The sequence below is a fragment of the Pseudophryne corroboree genome, assembly GCF_028390025.1.
Source record: "Pseudophryne corroboree isolate aPseCor3 chromosome 3 unlocalized genomic scaffold, aPseCor3.hap2 SUPER_3_unloc_3, whole genome shotgun sequence".
NCBI classification, from domain to species: Eukaryota; Metazoa; Chordata; class Amphibia; order Anura; family Myobatrachidae; genus Pseudophryne; species Pseudophryne corroboree.
Window position 1 is genome coordinate 2,909,806 of NW_026967519.1, and position 14,168 is coordinate 2,923,973.

Consider the following 14,168-nt stretch of genomic DNA (forward strand, 5'->3'; position numbering starts at 1 on the left):
AACTTCACACTGGGCTGTATCTGCATAAACCACCGTTTTCTGCAGGTCTCACAAAGCTGCTGCTTTCACTTATGCGCAGAACGGCCTGCTCGCATTCTCCACCAAGTTGTAACACTGTAGGGGTGCAAGGTGCCTTTTCCTGGGGAATATGGCAGCACGCAGCAGTTGAGGAACAACACAAGTCCAGTTTCTGGTACAACTGACCCCGGCCAGTTTTATTGAAACAGAAAATAAAACAAACCCCAAAATAAAAATACCTTGCCTGTCCGGCACTAACTAAACATAAGATGTTCCTAACTGTCACTAAACAAAACACAGAGGCCCTCATTCCGAGTTGATCGGTCGCAAGGCGAATTTAGCAGAGTTACACACGCTAAGCCGCCGCCTACTGGGAGTGAATCTTAGCTTCTTAAAATTGCGACCGATGTATTCGCAATATTGCGATTACTAACTACTTAGCAGTTTCAGAGTAGCTCCAGACTTACTCTGCCTGTGCGATCAGTTCAGTGCTTGTCGTTCCTGGTTGACGTCACAAACACACCCAGCGTTCGCCCAGGCACTCCCACCGTTTCTCCGGCCACTCCTGCGTTTTTTCCGGAAACGGTAGCGTTTTCAGCCACACGCCCCTGAAACGCCGTGTTTCCGCCCAGTAACACCCATTTCCTGTCAATCACATTACGATCGCCGGAGCGAAGAAAAAGCCGTGAGTAAAAATACTTTCTTCATAGTAAAGTTACTTGGCGCAGTCGCAGTGCGAACTTTGCGCATGCGTACTAAGCGGCTTTTCACTGCGATGCGATGAAAAAGAACGAGCGAACAACTCGGAATGAGGGCCAGAGTTCTTCAGTACATACTGTATAGCTTACTTGCATCAGAAAGCGTGTCTCTCACACACAGATCCTGCAGCCTTCCCAGGCAGTCTGCCCATACTAATCAGGTTAGAAGCACTATATCACTCTTACACAGCTGAAACCCTGATTAGCCCTCTGTGAGGCCAAAGACCCGAACTGGGCCCAATGTCTAGAACTCGCCTTATCTCTCTCTCAGAGCCTTTACCCAGCTTTTACAGCAAACTGAAAAGGTTCAGACAAAACAAAAAGCATTTTTCCTAGAAGTTAACATTTTCTAAAACATGTAAGACAAGAACCTGGGACAAATATACCTGCCCTCAAACACTATCCCAGTGTTCTTGTCACATAACATACATACATACATACATACATACATACATACATACATATACACACATATCATATTTTTTTCCCTTTTTAATAGGGGGGACACCAAGCTCCAACCTGCCTCTGGGTGACTGGGATGAACTGCACCCCTCGCACATCATACATTTTATGTAACAGACTTTTGGCTGACATATACACATTGCACTTTTGTCCTTAACAATACAATAGGAATATTTGTAACTTCCCTTCTCAAAAAATGCTTTCTCTCAGCCAACTCTGCTACTCATCTTGTAGATGTTATTCATATTGAGGTCACAATGAGGAAAAATCTCCAAGAATCCCCGGCCCATGCTTCTGAGAGAGTGAAGTGTCTCTGGGATGTGTCTACTGCATCGTGGAGCTAACTCAGGCCTGATCAGGCCGCCATTTAGGGGGCATGGTCCGGGCAACGCAGGCGTGCCCGGACTATTGGGGGGGGAAGGGCCGTGGCGGCTGCGTGACGTCACATGCAGTCGCTGTGACCCGAGCAGCGATGAGTAGCTGCCTGCCAGCGTGCAGGGGCTGTGCTGGCAGGGAGCTACTCTTCCAGTACAAAAGCATTGCCGCCGTGTGATGCTTTTGTACTTATGCGTCGGGGCAGGGTCTGACATGCGGGGTGGACTAGCCCTGTCCTGGGCGTCCCCCCGCATGTCGGGGAAGCTGATCGTAGATGCACTGAATTTAGCACATCTACGATCAGGTCTGAATTAACCCCAGTGTTAGAGAGTGAGAGTCCTCTCGTTTCAAAAGGTATACTGTACCTGTGCTCCAGCTACGGGGGACGTGTCTTCCACAGGAAGTGTGCGGAAGCTATTGTCTCACTTAAGGCCATGTGAGGTGTCTGTGTATGAATGAGCCATGCTTGTTCAAATGCAAATTAGACCAGACCACAGTCAGAGAGCCCATGACCACATGTGTAGAGATGTTAATTAGCTAGTTCAACTAGTTTTTTTTACTGACAAAACCCCAGGGCTTAATTCTATGTCTAGTAGCAAAATATGATATCATAAATATATATATCTCTCTAAAATGGATATGAAGATATACCCTGTAACAGAGACTCAACCTGTATAATGTTTTATATATACAATATTTTATAATATGGTATTCCTAAAGCTGACGGTAGTATCCACCTTTGTGTAGACTTCAACACAAAACCCTGGTTTCCATGTTTGATGTATCTTCTATGCCAATGGCCCTCATTCCGAGTTGTTCGCTCACAAGCTGCTTTTAGCAGATTTGCACACGCTAAGTCGCCGCCTACTGGGAGTGAATCTTAGCTTCTTAAAATTGCGAACGACGTATTCGCAATATTGCGATTAGACCTCTCTTAGCAGTTTCTGAGTAGCTCCAGACTTACTCGGCATCTGCGATCAGTTCAGTGCTTGTCGTTCCTGGTTTGACGTCACAAACACACCCAGCGTTCGCCCAGATACTCCTCCGTTTCTCCAGCCACTCCCGCGTTTTTCCCAGAAACGGTAGCGTTTTTTCACACACACCCATAAAACGGCCAGTTTCCGCCCGGTAACACCCACTTCCTGTCAATCACATTACGATCACCAGAACGATGAAAAAGCCGTGAGTAAAATTCCTAACTGCATAGCAAATTTACTTGGCGCAGTCGCAGTGCGGACATTGCGCATGCACAATAAGCGGAAAATCGCTGCTATTCAAAGAAAAATACAGAGCGAACAACTCGGAATGACCACCAGTGGTAGAGAAACCTCATGATCATCTGGGCTCTGGCAGATATATTCTCACCCTTGCTAATGGATACAGAAAAGTGCCTCGGCGCTACAACAGATCGGCTGCAAACAAGCTGGTCAGAAAGGTATCCCCAAAACCAAAGACAAATGTGAATAAGGTGAAGTTAGACCAGATATCGTGCGCTAATCAGATACTATATGAAAAGGTACTTCCCTCACAATTCTTCTGTCATACACTTCATACTAATGGAATCCATATGTGGAGAGAAATAAAATTCCAAATATAGTATATTTGAAAAATGGAACAAATTGTAATCGAATATAGAATTGATCATATTTCTGTTGCACGAATAGTGCAGATGATAATAGATGGAGAATTACCAGAACTGGGTGCAATGCAAGCCTCGATAAATGCCTTCCAATGTGTCTCACAGGTATTCTTATCGTACATGAATCCCCTCACAGACCCTCTGTCGTTGACTTTTGCCACAAACACTCCCGAGAAAACAAGTTCACATAGGGGAAACAAAATTCCAAATATTGTGTAGTATGTTCAAAGTAAAAATAAGAATTTAGTCACCGGTAATTCTATTTCTCGTAGTCCGTAGTGGATGCTGGGGACTCCGTAAGGACCATGGGGATAGCGGCTCCGCAGGAGACTGGGCGCAAATAGAAAGCTTTAGGACTACCTGGTGTGCACTGGCTCCTCCCCCTATGACCCTCCTCCAGACCTCAGTTAGGATACTGTGCCCGGAAGAGCTGACACAATAAGGAAGGATTTTGAATCCCGGGTAAGACTCATACCAGCCACACCTATCACACCGTACAACTTGTGATATGAAACCCAGTTAACAGCATGATAACAGAGGAGCCTCTGAATAGATGGCTCACAACAATAACCCGATTAGTTAACAACAACTATGTACAAGTATTGCAGACAATCCGCACTTGGGATGGGCGCCCAGCATCCACTACGGACTACGAGAAATAGAATTACCGGTGAGTAAATTCTTATTTTCTCTGACGTCCTAGTGGATGCTGGGGACTCCGTAAGGACCATGGGGATTATACCAAAGCTCCCAAACGGGCGGGAGAGTGCGGATGACTCTGCAGCACCGAATGAGAGAACTCCAGGTCCTCCTCAGCCAGGGTATCAATTTTGTAGAATTTTGCAAACGTGTTTGCCCCTGACCAAGTAGCAGCTCGGCAAAGTTGTAAAGCCGAGACCCCTCGGGCAGCCGCCCAAGATGAGCCCACCTTCCTCGTGGGATGGGCTTTAACAGATTTAGGCTGCGGTAATCCCACCGCAGAATGCGCCATCTGAATAGTGCTACAAATCCAGCGCGCAATAGTCTGCTTAGAAGCAGGAGCACCCAGCTTGTTGGGTGCATACAGGATAAACAGCGAGTCAGTCTTTCTGACTCCAGCCGTCCTGGAAACGTAAATTTTCAGGGCCCTGACTACGTCTAGCAACTTGGAATCCTCCAAGTCCTTAGTAGCCGCAGGCACCACAACAGGTTGGTTCAAGTGAAAAGCTGAGACCACCTTCGGAAGAAACTGAGAACGAGTCCTCAAATCTGCCCTATCCATATGGAAAATCAGATAAGGGCTTTTACAAAACAAAGCCGCCAATTCTGAAACTCGCCTGGCCGAAGCCAGGGCCAACAGCATGACCACTTTCCACGTGAGATATTTTAAATCCACAGTCTTAAGTGGCTCAAACCAATGTGATTTCAGGAATTCCAAAACCACATTGAGATCCCAAGGTGCCACTGGGGCACAAAAGGAGGCTGAATATACAGAACTCCTTTGGCAAAAGTCTGAACTACAGGCAGTGAAGCCCGTTCTTTCTGGAAGAAAATCGACAGAGCCGAAATCTGGACCTTGATGGACCCCAAATTGAGGCCCAACATCACTCCTGCTTGCAGGAATTGTAGGAATCGACCCAGCTGAAATTCCTCCGTCGGGGCCTTCTTGGCCTCACACCACGCAACATATTTTCGCCCAATGCGGTGATAACGTTTTGTGGTGACATCCTTCCTGGCTTTGAGCCAGGTAGGGATGACTTCCTCCGGAATGCCCATTAGGATCCGCGGTAAGTCTTGGAACAGACAGGATCCCTGCTGCAGCAGGTCTTGTCTGAGCGGCAGAGGCCAAGGGTCCTCTGCAAGCAACTCTTAAAGTTCCGGGTACCAAGCTCTTTGTGGCCAATCCGGAACCACGAGTATAGTTTCCACTCCTCGCTTTCACATGATTCTCAGTACCTTGAGAATGAGAGGCAGAGGAGGAAACACATAAACCGACTGGTACACCCACGGTGTCACTAGAGCGTCCACAGCGATCGCCTGAGGGTCCCTTGACCTGGCGCAATATCTTTTCAACTTTTTGTTGAGGCGGGACGCCATCATGTCCACCCGTGGACATACCCAACGGTTTACCCGCCTTTGGAAAACTTCTGGATGAAGTCATCGGAGAATCATTGTGGCTTCTGCCATCGCCATCCTGCTTCTTGTGCCGCCCTGTCTGTTTACACGGGCGACCGCCGTGATGTTGTCTGATTGGATCAGTACCGGCTGGTTCTGAAGCAGGGGCCTTGCTTGACTTAGGGCATTGTAAATGGCCCTTAGCTCCAGAATATTTATGTGAAGCGAAATTTCCTTGGAAATTTCTTCCCTGTGTGACTGCACCCCAGCCCCGAAGGCTGGCATCCGTGGTCACTAGGACCCAGTCCTGTATTCCGAATCTGCGGCCCTCTAGTAGATGAGCCCTCTGCAGCCACCACAGCAGCGACACCCTGTTTCTTGCTGACAGGGTTATCCGCTGTTGTATCTGTAGATGGGACCCGGACCATTTGTCCCACAGGTCCCACTGGAACGTCCTTGCGTGGAACCTTCCGAATGGAATTATGCTTCGTACGAAGCTACCATTTTTCCCAGGACTCGTGTGCATTGATGTACCGACACCTGTCCTGGTTTTAGGATGTCTCTGACTAGAGATGACAACTCCTCGGCTTTTTCCACTGGAAGAAACACTCTTTTCTGGTCTGTGTCCAGAATCATTCCCAGGAACAGAAGACGTGTCGTCGGGACCAGCTGTGACTTTGGAATATTGAGAATCCAGCCGTGCTGTTGTAGCGCTTCCTGAGAGAGTGCTACCCCCACTACCAACTGTTCTTTGGACCTCGCCTTTATCAGGAGATCATTCAAGTACGGGATAATAAAAACTTCCTTCTTGCGAAGGAGTATCATCATTTCGGTCATTACCTTGGTAAAGACCTTCGGTGCCGTGGACAACTCCAACGGCAGCGTCTGGAACTGATAGTGACAGTCCTGTACCACACCTCTGAGGTACTCCTGGTGAGGAGGGTAAATGGGGACATGCAGGTACGCATCCTTGATGTCCAGGGAGACCCTGTAATCCCCCTCGTCCAGGCTCGTAATAACCGCCCTGAGTGATTCCATCTTGAACTTGAATCTTCTGATATAAAAAATTCAAGTATTTTAATTTTAAGATGGGTCTCACCGAACCGTTCTGTTTCGGTACCACAACCATTGTGGAATAGTAACCCCTTCCTTGCTGAAGGAGGGGCACCTTGACAATCACTTGTTGTGATTATAGTGTTGAATAGCCATCAACACCGCCTCCCTGGCAGAGGGAGTTGCCGGTAAGGCAGATTTTAGGAAACGGCGGGGGGAAGAACGTCTCGAACTCCAGCCTGTACCCCTGAGATACTACTTGAAGGACCCAGGGATCCATGTGAGAGAGCCCACTGGGCGCTGAAATTTCTGAGACGGGCCCCCACCGTACCCGGGTCCGCCTGAGCAGCCCCAGCGTCATGCTGTGGGCTTACCGGATGCAGGGAGGACTTCTGCTCTTGGGAACCAGCTGTGTGCTGCAGCTTTTTCCTCTACCTTTGCCTCTCGGCAAAAAGGATGAGCCTCTAGCCCTCTTGCTTTTCTGGGGCCGAAAGGATTGTACTTGATGATACGGTGCTTTCTTTTATTGTGGGGTAACCTGTGGCAAAAAAGTCGATTTCCCAGCAGTAGCTGTGGAAACGAGGTCTGAAAAAACCATCCCCAAACAGTTTTACCCCCTTATAGGGCAAACTTCCATGTGCCGTTTCGAGTCGGCATCGCCTGACCATTGCCGAGTCCATAACCCCCGTCTGGCGGCAATGGACCTAGCGCTTATTTTTGATGCCAGCCGGCAAATATCCCTCTGTGCATCACGCATGTATAAGACCACGTCTTTTATATGCTCTATTGTCAGCAAAATATTGTCCCTATCCATAGTTATTTTCCGACAGGGAATCTGACCACGCAGCGGGAGCACTGCACATCCATGCCGAAGCAATGGCTGGTCGCAATATAATGCCCGAGTGTGTGACTATATCTTTTAGGGTAACCTCCTGCTTTCTATCAGCAGGTTCCTTCAGGGCCGCCGTATCCAGAGACGGTAGTGCCACCTTTTCTGATAAGTGTGTAAGCGCTGTATCTACCCTATGGGGTGTTTCTCCACATGACCTATCCTCTGGCGGGTAAGGGTACGCTGCCAATAACCGTTTAGAAATTATCAATTTCTTACCGGGGGAAGACCACGCTTCCTCACACACCTCATTTAATTTCTCAGATGCAGAAAAAACTACTAATAGTTTTCTCTCACCAAACACAATACCCTTTTATGTGGTACCTGGGGTATTATCATAAATGTGTAATACATTTTTCATTGCCTCAATCATGTAACGGGTGGACCTATTTGGAGGGTACACTAGTCTCATCGTCGTCGACACTGGAGTCGGTATCCGTGTCGACATCTGTGTCTGCCATCTGAGGTAGCGGGCGTTTTTAGAGCCCCCCATGACATTTGAGACGCTGGAAGCTGAGTAGCCGGCTGTTCTGTGTCGTCGACCTTTTGTGTAAGGAGTTGACACTTTCACGTAATCCTTCCATAAGTCCAACCACACCGGTGTCGACCCCGCAGGGGGTGACAACATATTTACAGGTATTCGCTCCGCCTCCACATCATTATCCTCCACATACATGTCGACACAGCCGTACCGACACACAGCACACACACAGGGAATGCTCTGACAGAGGACAGGACCCCACAAAGCCCTTTGGGGAGACAGAGGGAGAGTATGCCAGCACACACCAGGGCGCTATATATCACAGGGATATCACCTATAAAAAGTGTTTTCCCTTATAGCTGCATATATATTGTATACTGCACCTAAATTGTGCCCCCCCCCCCTTTTTTTAACCCTTTCTGTAGTGTATTAACTGCAGGGGAGAGCCAGGGAGCTTCCCTCCAACGGAGCTGTGAGGGAAAAATGGCGCCAGTGTGCTGAGGGAGATAGCTCCACCCCTTTTTTGCTGACTTTTCTCCCGCATTTTTATGGATTCTGGCAGGGGTTAAAAAGCACCTATATAGCCTCTGGGGCTATATATGGTGCCAGTTTGCCAGCCAAGGTGTCAGTATTGCTGCTCAGGGCGCCCCCCCCCCCCCCCAGCGCTCTGCACCCATCAGTGACCGCAGTGTGAGGTGTGCATGAGGAGCAATGGCGCTCAGCTGCAGTGCTGTGCGCTACCTTGGTGAAGACTGATGTCTTCTGCCGCCGATTTTCTAGACCACTTCTTGCTTCTGGCTCTGTAAGGGGGCCGGCGGCGCGGCTCCGGGACCGGACTCCGAGGCTGGGCCTGTGTTCGATCCCTCTGGAGCTAATGGTGTCCAGTAGCCTAAGAAGCCCAAGCTGGCTGCAAGCAGGCAGGTTCGCTTCTTCTCCCCTTAGTCCCTCGTAGCAGTGAGCCTGTTGCCAGCAGGTCTCACTAAAAATAAAAAACCTAAAACTAAACTTTATCTAAGAAACTCAGGAGAGCCTCCTAGAACGCACCCTTCTCGGCCGGGCACAGAAATCTAACTGAGGTCTGGAGGAGGGTCATAGGGGGAGGAGCCAGTGCACACCAGGTAGTCCTAAAGCTTTCTATTTGTGCCCAGTCTCCTGCGGAGCCGCTATCCCCATGGTCCTTACGGAGTCCCCAGCATCCACTAGGACGTCAGAGAAAAGTAATTTTTATACAATCAAATAATCAAGTCAAATATCGCCAGATGGAGGAAAGACTGCGTCATGCAGCCTTGATGAAGGGAAAGATTCCGAAACCGGTCGGCACTGTATAACAGGAGAATCTTCGTGTTAAAGAGTTTTACCGGACGGAGTTGTGTGCTCCTTTGGAGACGGGTTCCGGGGCCAGCTTCTCCTTAAGTTGACATCATAAGGGCACATATCTCTTAAAAATCCGGTAAACCTCCAACTTTACTTTTTCCTCCATCTGGGGATATTTGAGCTGTGTTTATATCAGTGAGACTCATTATAAAGGCATCATTCAACGCTGTTTGAAATATTTATCTTTGGTAATTCTCCATCTATTACCATTTTTTATATGCATTGGTAACCTTTTACTTTTATTATTTGATAACAGTAGAAAAAATAAGTAATATAACAACAATATTTCTATATTTCTTTAATGCCATGTGTGTTAATGCTGGAGCATAAAGCAGGTGATATAGTATAAAGAAAATAAAAACACAAGAAAATAAAAAGGTACATTGAATCAAGAAGCCACAGTTTGAAGACAAAAGACAGCAAGAAATAATATGAGCATCAAACATATAGGTCAATGACCCAAATGTAACGGCATAAACATGGTAACGCTAAAATAGAATGCTTCAGGGGGCGTGGCCAAGCGGGACGTGGAGTAGCTGCTCTGGCTGAGCGCTCTCCACCTCAAACATCCTGGTGAGATATCCTGGGGTACCCCTCCGAGCCCAAAACCTGCATAACTGGTGGGGGAAGGTACCTGGAGTGTGTGGGGGACCAGTGCTGGTCATCTGCGTGGTGGATCTGGCCGCGGGCGCCTGTTTATTCCCCCCTGGATCTGCGGGCCCGGGGCTGACGCCGTGACTTCCGGCCCCAGCCCGCCCATTCCTGCTGCCGGCTGTGGCCTCCACGGGGTGTTTCCTGCCTGGAACCCGATCGCGGGCGCTCCCTGGGCCGTGCTCCTGAGCCATGAGGTGCAGCCGGACAACCCCGTGGTGGACCGCCAGACATCACCACATCGAGCCGCCGGAAGTTGCTGCTGCCCTGTGGCGCGTCTTCGCCAGCGGCCGCGGCCTCCCTGTGCCGGCTCATTCCTGCTGCCTTCCCGCCGGGACGCTGATCGCTGCGGCTCACTGGGGGGGTGAGTGAACTCGGCCGGGGATCGCTGGACATTACCCCTGTGTGGGCTGGTGAGTCTGCCTCTTCCCTGCTGGCTGATACATCGGAGTGCTCCTATACAGTATACTGCATTGTGGTGGTCCTGCCCCTGGTGCTGCGCATTTCTACCCTTTATTCTCTGTGAGCCCTCACCTGCTGCTGGCTCAGCATCTCCATACAACTCCTGCTCCTTTATTATATATTGTGTATTAATTGGCCCCACGCCATATTTACTGCTCCAGTCTCCGGGAGGTGCTGTGATTTGTGGATCCCCCCCCTGCCTCACGTGTGTGCACGCATTGAAATTAATTTACTGGCAGCCGTGGACTCTACTAATTCTGTGCGGTTGCTGTGTCTCTTTTGAGTGGCCGATCCTGATTTGCTCTAATATATCTAACAATGGTGAGGAACCACCATAAATCTGCCGCGACCCGGCTTGCGCAGTACTTGCATAACCCTGGACGGCATGCGGCGACGCCGGATGGAGGTGGGGATACCCCTCCACCGGTGTCCCCCAGTCAATCATCCTCCTCTGGGGAGGCACCTGATGATGTGCTGCAAAAGGTGTTGGAGGCCCTGGCGGCTAGCGAATCCCGTCTCTCTGACAAGATAGGTCAGGTACAGGCCGATCTGACTCTAATCCATCACGATATCCAGAAGGTAAGAGAACGGGTCGGAGAAGTCGAGACCCGGACCTCCACGTTAGAGGACAAGATCTCACCGCTTAGCTCCCGTGTTACCGCCATGGATGGCCAGCTGTCCGACATAAAAGGCAAGATGCTAGATATGGACGGCAGGCTGTGGAGGAACAACGTCCGCTTTGTGGGACTTCCTGAGAAAGAGGAGGGCATGGCCCCGGATCAGTTTGTTGAATCCTGGCTGAAAAATTCCTTTGGGGCTGACTCCTTTACGCCTTTCTTCACCGTTGAACGGGCTCACAGAATCCCCTTCAGGCCGCTGCCGCCGGGGGCGCCACCGCGCACACTGATAGCGAAATTTCTCCACTACCGTGACCGGGACGCTGTTTTATCTCTGGTGCGCACCAAGGGTCCCCTGATGTGGAACGGCTCCAAAGTTTCTGTATTCCCTGACTTTGCGCTGGAGGTGCAAAAGGACCGTGCACAATTTGTTCCGATTAAAAGACGCCTTAATCTACAGTATGCAATGCTCTTTCCCTCTAGGCCAGAGGTTCCCAAACTGTGTGCCGTGGCTCCCTGGGGTGCCTCGGGACACTTGCAGGGGTGCCCTGGGTTGGTGGTCCAGAACCAATTTAAACTATTCGTGGTCAATATAATAGGCAAAACCAGTGCTGGTGGCTGCCAGTCATAAAATATGTGGCCAAACAGAAGCAAATCTTGTCCCTCACCACACAACTGACCCTAAGGATGACATATAAACGCGATCTACTGAATGTAATATTTCTTTCTAAATTTCTCAATATGACATTTTTGGCCTAGGGGTGCCGTGAAAAAAATTCTGATATTCTAGGGCACCGTGATTCGAAAAAGTTTGGAAACCACTGCTCTAGGCTAAGGGTGGTGGCAGACGGAGAAACTAAATTCTTTGCTACACCCCGGGACGCTGCCATGTGGTTGGATTGATGGGGCCCGGCCAGACGGGCGCTCGCGGCTGATCATTAATGTCGGCTGTATCCTTCTATATATGCTAATGTTTCTTGCTGATATCCATGTTACAGTTTGCTACCTGGTCAATGCTAAGTTGCTTCGGCTGATGGTTATCTTCTCACTTTACTGATGTTTGTATTTAAGGCTCGGGGTGGGGACTCCACACCTGTTTATGTGAGGGTGGGAGACCTACGCCCTTGTCTTTTGGTCATTTCATTCATTGCCCGTTTTATGTTGGTATAGTTTGCTTTTTCTGTGTTATGGGGGGACCAGTTATTGGGATAAGGTATGCCTAAGTTTGGGTGGGTATACAGGTAGGGGGGGCAGGATGGGAGGAATTGTATGTTGTTATTTATTTATTTATTTTTTTCTCAGTGTTGCAGACGCTATGGGCTTCTTGATTTTATTGACTGTATTTGGTGCTGGGGTGGTTGGCTTGCCGGGGATACACGGGACCGGCCATATATGCTATCTTGCCTTGACCTATGGCCTCTAATCAACTCAAACTTCTAGCCTGGAATGTCCGGGGGCTGAATGACAAAGTCATGCGTTCATTAGTGCTCTGTCACTTTAAACAATATGGTGCGGATATTATTTGCCTCATGGAGACCCATCTGGTGGGGGCGAGAGTCCTGGCCCTTAAGAAACCGTGGGTGGGCTGGCCATACCACTCCACCCATACGTCACATTCGCGGGGTGTGTCAATCCTAGTTCGAAGGTCGGTCCCGTTTGTCCTTGAGCAGATCCAATTGGACCAGTGGGGCAGATATGTTTTTCTAAAGTGTCAGGTTTACTCTTTGTCTTTGCTTATCCTGGCTGTTTATATACCGCCCCCTTATTCCCCGCAGGTTCTTAAAAAGGCAGCCGAGTTTATTACATTATACCCGAATGTTGCTATTGTTTGCCTTGGTGACTTTAATAACGTCATTGACCATGCCTTAGATAGAACTAGACTGTCCCCTGATGCTTCGGTGGGGCGCGGGAGGGACTTTGCACTGCTGCTGGACAGTCTGGGCTTGGTCGATGCGTGGAGGGTCCAAAATCCTGGTACACGACAGTATTCTTGTTTTTCTCCTACCTACTTATCCTTCTCCAGGATAGATTTGGCCCTCACCTCCAAGGGCTTACTGCCCAGGCAGGTGGATGTTCAGTACGCTATCAAGGGAATCTCCGATCATTCCCCGGTAATTCTATGTTTGGACATGGGAGACGTTAGGGGGGCACGATTTTGGAGGTTTAATTCCCTTTGGCTGACTCAGCTGGGAACCGGTGCGGAGCTGGTGGAGATGTGGTAGGCCTTTTTGTTGGAGAATCAGGGTTCAGTGTCTGACACAGTATTATGGGATGCCTTTAAGGCATATGTCCGTGGCACCCTGATCAAGGCTGTGGCCGTCTTGAAAACTGGTTATGCCCATGGTGAGCGTGACCTTGAGGCAGGATGGGGAGGCTGGAGCTGCAGTATATGGCTGACGGTCTTGACACTACGAGGGAGAGGTGGTTGCTTGCGCAGGCTAAATGGCGTGATTGCTTGGCTGATAAGGCTAAGTACCGTCTTCTCTATGCTCAACACACATACTATGCGACGGGGGATAGGCCTGGCAGCTTTATGGCAACATTGGCGGGTGCGGACAGGGTATCTCATATGGTGTCTGCAATCTGTACCATTGATAATGTGACCCATTTTAACACCCCCGATATTGTGGGGGAATTTGTAGACTACTATAGACGGCTGTATAGTTTCAGGCTTACTCACACTGCGACGGAAATAAATAATATTCCATTACCCACGTTGTCCCGGGACACAGTAACTTTCTTAGACTCCCCTTTAACGCTAACCGAGGTGGAGTCTGCTGTTAACTCTTTTCCTGGAGGGAAGACCCCGGGTCTTGATGGTATACCCATGGAGCTTTATAAAAAGCACCTCCCTTTTTATGGCCCTAAACTCCTTGCTGTATATAATAAATTACTGGTGCAGGGTAGGTTGCCTGACTCTATGGCTGAGGCCCTAATTATAGTTCTCCTTAAGCCGGATAAAGACCCAACACGGGTCGAATCTTATCGTCCGATTTCCTTGTTGACAACGGATGTTAAGATTTTAGCTAAAATACTAGCGACAATGCTTAGTGCTGTGATTTTACAATTGATACATGAGGACCAATCAGGGTTCATGCTGGGCCGGTCTACTCTACCTAATCTACGTAGACTCTATACGCACCTCCAGGCTCCTCACGAGGGGTCCCGCTCCTCAGCTATAGTTTCCCAGGATGCTGCTAAGGCGTTTGATTCTGTGGAGTGGGGCTTCTTGTGGGGGACATTGGACCGATTTGGTATTGGACCTATTTTTAAAAGGTGGGTCCAACTGCTTTAC